The sequence below is a fragment of the Lactuca sativa genome, chromosome 5, assembly GCF_002870075.4.
Source record: "Lactuca sativa cultivar Salinas chromosome 5, Lsat_Salinas_v11, whole genome shotgun sequence".
Lineage (NCBI taxonomy): Eukaryota > Viridiplantae > Streptophyta > Magnoliopsida > Asterales > Asteraceae > Lactuca > Lactuca sativa.
Window position 1 is genome coordinate 105,524,876 of NC_056627.2, and position 7,168 is coordinate 105,532,043.

The 7,168-nt window shown below is 33.8% G+C and overlaps 1 long non-coding RNA gene across 1 annotated transcript; it reads right to left on the reverse strand.

Moving 5' to 3' along the window:
• Positions 1 to 2,352: 2,352 nt before the first annotated feature.
• Positions 2,353 to 5,596, reverse strand: LOC122198014 (uncharacterized). Its single transcript, XR_006191818.2, has 2 exons — positions 3,795 to 5,596; positions 2,353 to 2,709 (listed from the first exon to the last, which is right to left on the reverse strand). It is a non-coding gene; the product is annotated as an uncharacterized LOC122198014 (long non-coding RNA).
• Positions 5,597 to 7,168: the final 1,572 nt, after the last annotated feature.

The following is a 7,168-nucleotide window of genomic DNA, read 5'->3' on the forward strand; positions in this document are numbered from 1 at the left end:
CGGAACATAGTCTCGCATTTGGGTCTGTTTCTGAATGCCGCAAGAATTTCCCTGCCGATTTTGGGTTTAGACGAGAGTGTAATTGATGCATCAAAAACTATGTCGTGCCGCACAAACAAAAAATGTGTTACCACTTCATTCTGAAATGGAAATGAACAATATTTTGGACCAGTTCCGGAGCAGTTTCAGACCTGTTCATGTTCCGGAACAGTTCTTCGCGTTCTGGAGGCTTCCAGAATGAAATTTTAACATCCGGAACAAGACTTTTCGATGTAAATCAACAATACCTATAAATCCAAACTACTTTTCAGTTGGTACTACAACAATGACATCTTTAATTTAAGCTTCAGAACGTTTTCAGTTCATTATGAAGGTGGTATACGAAGTCCGAAACAGTAAGTAACAGTAGAAAAATAGAAACCTTAAACAAATAAAGAGAAAACGAAGAACGTACCCATAAAATAACGGGCTCGGAGTGCTCGTCTTCCATGTTGGAAATGGGTGTCGATATGTGTCGGAGATGGGAGTTGCGTGTTGGAATCAAGTCGGAACATCATAATCGAGTTGGAACACTGAAATCGAGTCGGCATGTCGGAATTAGAATGCGTATTACCGGAATGAAATTGTCGCCTCAAAAATAATCCGGAATAGACATTCCAGATTCAATAAAATGGGTCGGGCCACTCAAAAATAATCCGAAATTCGTCCCGAAGCTATCCGTTATGAAATATGTATTTATTTGTGAAACAAAAAATTATATTTTATAAAAACATTAAAAAAACGATTAGATTACTTAATTTCTATTTTTCCACAATCAAAAATATTTAAAACATAAGCTGCGTAATTTGCATCTTTGATGAATGATGACACGTTTGAGACCACCGTCTTCGTGCGCCAATAGTTTCAGTCCAGGCAGCAAGACACCGCCACCAAATCTTTTGGTCTCTCTTCCTACGCATGAAGAGAGATAGAGATACTTGGCCATCTTCATCGATCGTTCTGATTAGCCTCTCCCTTCTTAATTGCCTTTTATTGATGTAACCTTCAAAATAAATTTTTCTTACAACATTCTTGTAATCGAGGGTTTATTCCACCTTAGTTCTTATCGTCATAGCCTTAAATTTCTAACGATCTTATACTGCTCTCTGGTCCAGGTTCGGTTTTTCTCTTCTTAACCCTAATCATTTTAAATTTCTCAAATCAAGAATCAATTTATGATTTATGCTTCATTTTTGTTTCAATCGTCTCATTCTTAATGTCTCTCCTACCATTCGTCTTCAATTTCTAGGTTTTGGAAGTCCGAGCAGATGAAAATTACGTGTTTGTTTGTTAAACCATCTCCAACCCACTCACATTTTTCATCCAAAAATGGAGTAAAAAATAGTGTAAATATAGTTTTATTTCCAACCCCACTCCATTTTTACCTCATTTTTCACCCCAAAAAATATATATTCGAAGTATATTCAAATTTTCCAATTTACATAGATTGTCAAACATGCCCCTTCTATTAATTTGGTTTTAACAAAAATAGAATCTATATTCTTTTCATTGCAATAATATTAAATAAATAAGATTATATCTATGCTTTATAGCTGCTTTATTTGCCTGAAGGCGTGTAAACTATAAATGAATTAACAAATATGAAGCAAGACCTACTCCCTCCCATCCCAGGAATAATTGAAGAGAGTCATCTCCAATCACCAACATTGGCATAAAAAAAAAGTAGGAATGGATAGAAAGCTATCAATGGTCACATTGAGCCGGGAAGATATGGGAAGTTCGCCCTCCAGTTCTATTCCTTTGGATGAGACGGTGGTGAGCAATTGATAGAGAGCAAGGGCTGCTAGCACTCTTCTACTCACATATTTCTTGCTTCATTTGGTTTAGTTTAAACCTTTCTTCCAGTTCATATTGTAAGTCTTTCTTTTTATTTATCACCTACTTTTTTGTATATATAAACTAGGTATGAAACCCCGCTCCGTGGGGTTCGGTTAAGACTATAGTTTTAGTTTTTTGTTTATCTGTTATGTATGTAGTGTAGCGATAGGTAGTGTGTCGTTGGTTGTTATGTTTAAGTTTTTATTATAAAACTCTTTAATAGAAACATATGATGATGGTATGTGGTGAAAAAAATATATATAAACATTATGTTAAAAGAGCCTTAAAAAACTGTTAAAAGAGGAAAATATGATTTATGAAATCACTATTACACCTGTTATGCGAAAAAAAAATAAAAAAATAAAAAATAAAAAAAATTTGGCATTTAGCCATGATTCCGCCACAAAACGTTGTCCTACTTCAATCAAACCCCAACAAAGGATCCAACAATTTATGACTACAAATTAATGCGTATTTTCCATTTCCATTTCTCCTCTTAAATAATCAAAAATAAAGTGCATATATTTCAATTCTAAATACTAATTAAATTGTAAAATGGGTGCTCGTATCAAATTTAAACCGAAAAAATGGGATTTTTATGTACAAAAAATTTGTCGCTTCTTTGCTTCGCAACACCCATACACTTTTGGTGCTGATAATTGATGAAGGTGTCGCGACTATCCGCTCGGTAGGCTTTCATATAGCTACTGCAAGATGGATTCATTGAACTGATGAAGTAGTTCATAACAATGTCTGAAGTAGTTATTCCTTCATTTTGACGGCAATAAGACTTGAAATCTCGGGATCACGAAGATCAGAAGTTGATAGCGTCTGAAACCATGAAGAATTTTTTCGATGTGAAAAGAAGAAAATGCCAAAAAAAAAAATAGCCCTAGAATGAAGTCACTATCAACTTAAACCATTGATGCTGAAAAATGAAATCAATTAAACCACTGATGCTGTCTTGATCAACAATTACAGTAACATAATCATCATAATTCAGGAAACTGTTAAAGGAAGTTAGAGAAAATAAAAGATTAATTGATTGGTTGTCTTTATTGGATGGAGATGGGGCCATGGGGTGTAAGAGACAATTGATAAATAAATAACCATGGAAAAAAAATTAATTAAAATTTTCTATAAAATAAATAAATAAATATTTTGGAAGTAACTTGGTTAAAATTGGAAAATAATATGCATTAAAATAATATGCATTAACAAATGAAATGACCTGGTTTAATACTGCAAACATAGAAATTTTAGTGAGAAAAATTATTAATTTTTACTGTAAGTTTTTTTCAAAGATTTGTTCATGGAAAAAAAAATTTTAAATGAGTTCCTATTCTGGATGTTCTACGTTTTATTAATAATAATTATATATATCAACATTTAAATATCTTTCCTTCTAGCCAAAGATTTTATTAATAATAATATCAATTAAAAGGATTCCTCAAAACAAAACTTGCAAATCTTACCTAAATTCTATTTTCACATTACTGTTAATTTGTTTAAAGTTTAACTAACTGTACGTATAATAAAAACTTTGAAAATACAACAACAGCGACACCAAAAAAATATGTGTAAAAAAAGGCAAAATGGAGAATATCGATGAACAAAACAGAAGAATAATCCATGAAAACCATGGAATACTTGATACGTTTGATGTTAGAGCTTGGTTCTGCAAACAACTATATATGGCTCTAGAAAGTTGTTTGAACAAATAAATAAAACAAACAGATAATTAAAAATTTGCTAAAAATTAATGTTTTTGAAACTCTTTTAGTTGAGGCATTTTATCAAACAGGTTCTATGCATACCAAATAAAAATCGATTTCGCATGAAGAAATCGATTTTAGGCGTCACAAGGACATCTAACCGTTAAAGCATTGTAAGCTCGGTGTGGAACTTCTTGTTACCTTGAAACCTGGTGGCCAGCTAGTTTACATGATCCGCCTAGAAGATGACTCCCTTGTAGACCTTTCTCGATGAAGTTTCTTTGGTTGAAGTGTTGAGTACAATCTTTTGTGGCCTGAAGGGGGATTTTGAGGTTGTTTGGCTGCTTCATTAGGGACATAATTTGAACTAATTAATGTTGATCTAGTCTTAAACAATTTATGCATATACAAAATTTACTGATTTAACCTTTGGGTGAGTTATTAGCGTATGATCTGAAGTACTTTCAGGGTTAGGTGGAGGTATACTTTGAGTATACATCGCTACCCTCTGAGTAACTGAGCTTCTAATATCTATGCATATGCACACATACACAACAATAATTTACCAATATTCCATCAACATAAACAATCGTATAATGAATTTCTTGAAAAATGAGAAATCTCCAACATTTACATCTGTATCAAGTGTATCATTTTTCTCCTTCATTGCATTTTTACATAACATTACAATATATATATATATATATATATATATATATATATATTAAAAAACAAAATCCAGAGAGCATCACAAATTAGCAAAATACACAACCACATAAATCCTACTAACCTATAAGAATTGAATTACAACCTCCACATCCATAGACCAAAACTTCTGGTGGATCCAAAAGAGCTTTCTGGCATCTTGGGCATCGAACTAACCCTAGTTTAGTGTTTACCTGGGACTGAAGCCAACGTCTAACAACTTTAAACACCCAAACGCAATTCAACTGGTGAAATTGAAACAATTTTTTTGTGAAATTGAAAACGAAACGTGAAATCGGAGATGAATGGTTTCCCATTTGAATGCTTATTGCATTCAATACATTAGCAATAAGCAAAGATGTCAGCAGAAAACAAAAAACAAAAGACATACTTGCGGTGGAGACGGCCGGAGATGGAGATGGGGACGGTCGCCACTAGGGAAAAAAATTAGTCGGTCCGCCGCCTTTCTTGCAAGACTCATGGCTTTTTTCTCCATTGGATTGTCGCGAGAAGGGGAAAGTGGAAGTAGTCGGTGGCACATCCGTCATCAGGAAAACTTCAAAAACAATCGACAACAACTGTTGAAAGATCGGTGGAGATGCATATCTGAGCAGACATCGGTGGAGAAGCAGCAGATCGGGTGTTCATAATGGTAAGGAAGCGGTGAAGGGAAAGGAACGAAAAAAAAAAAAAGCAGAGTCGGTGAGAGGGACGTTGAGAAGCAGTTGAGGTGTTGATGTTTCCCTCTAAAGGCGTGAATGGTGATTTTTAGGGCTAGAAGTCATTGCAGACACAATTTCGATCAGTGGTATCCGATCAGTCCAAATATGTAAGTGACCAGTGTTGGGTTCTTCTCTGACTCTACACCTTCGACATCCTAATTCCTTGTACTATTGTCATCGATTCAACACACACACATACAGAAACGAACGTACATAGCCTGGTGGACCGTTGATGCTCTCTATAGCCGGTCGGTTGTACCAGGCAATGAGAAATCGTCGTTCAATTTTGGAAACAATTCTGGAAGGAGTTTGTTGATCGATGGGGTTTTTTGAGACTGTTGCAAAAAGGGGAAGACGAAAGAGGAATAAAGGTATCCAAGCATTTGAGGCGGTGCTTCTACCAGAGATGTCAGTAACATCAATCCAAAGATGATTGATAAAAAAAACGGGGAACCAAATTAAAAAGAAAACATGTAAATAAAGAAACTATATAATGGCATAAATTGACCCCCTACAAAAACAAATACCAAATGAGAAAGAATTGCAAAGACACTCATATATAAGAGACCACTTTTGTCAAATCCTTAGCTAAGGATTGAGAATTTTAATGTGTATATATATATATATATATATATATATATATATATATATATATATATAGATATATACTAGTAAGGTACCCGCACGATGCAGCGATTTGTTTCCTTTTGCGGGCGGAAAATAGTAAACATGTGTTTTCACTATCACATGTTAGTTTCTAGACAAAATTACATAATTCATTCCTATGGTTGTCAAAAAGGATCAATGCATGTCATTTTGAAGAAATTTGGACATAGATGGTATTTTTGAAGTTTAAAATGAAAAAGTGAGGTCATTTTTACTAACGATATTAACTTTTTCAGTTATGTCGTATATTTGTCATTCCTACCATATTGACATGTTATTTTATTTGTATATTATTTTTTAAAATATAAACCTATGCATTTGAAAATGAAGATCGAAAAGTTAATAAAATATAAAGTTATATTTTGAGATGTCTAGCATTGGTTGATTCTATTTTGCTATTTTTCTTAGGATTAATCTATCATATTGATAATGTGTTTGAAAGTTATAAATAAAATTTAGGAGTATTAAAAATACAAAAATAAATTATTTTTCAAATTGTAATATAGAAAATTTTATAATTAAAATTAGTCCTTCTATTGTAAAAAATGTTAGAATAAAAGGGTAATTTTTTTTAATGACATAAATTAAATAACATATAATTTCATTATTGAAGGTAATATAGCCATATTTATTTATAATATTTACTTTAGTAGATAATAGGTAATGATTATTTATACTTTTACTTTATCAGACATTAGGTAATGCAATTAATTACTCTACTATATTATTTTTTACAGCTATATTTACTTAAACATAGCAGGTGTAAGCAAAGAATTGCTGAAGAAAGAAATTGTAATTGACCAGATATTGAAGAAAAAACCAGAGGGATCTGGAAACGAGTGGACCTGCAGTCTCACATCTGATAGGAATTTCGTGGTCAAAGCTCTTTGAAAAATTTGGGAATCTAGCTCTACTATCTCTCTCGGGTACTTTGAATGGATTACTGATATCCCCATTAAGGTAGTGTGTTTTGTATGGAGAGAACAGATGGGTAAGATCCTTACAGCTTTGGCACTATCCAAGAGAGGGGTAAATCTGGAAAACATTCTCTGCAGCCTTTGTGAAGACGTACAGGAGTGCGTGGACCATGTTCTGGTTAGCTGTCAATATGCCAGAACTGTGTGGGACTGGACATTCAAATGGTGCGGGATTTCACCCTCCCTTCTCGTATCGGTGAGTGATGTGCTAGACTTAGCAACCAAATGGTTTGACTGCCTAAGAAGGAGGAAACTGGTACTCGGGATATGCTACGGATCCCTCTGGAATATTTGGATAGCACGAAACAACAAAGTTTTTAAAAAGCAGTGGCTGCCCCCCACCAAATGTGCAGATATCATACAGTCCACTACGTTTATGTGGATCAAAAATAGGAGGAAAAACTCAAACATGGAGTGGCAAGACTGGTGCAGGAATCCATTCCTTAGTCTGTAGTGCTTGCTATGTACCAGTTTCCTTGTAGTCGATCTGTTTTCGTTTGTTTTT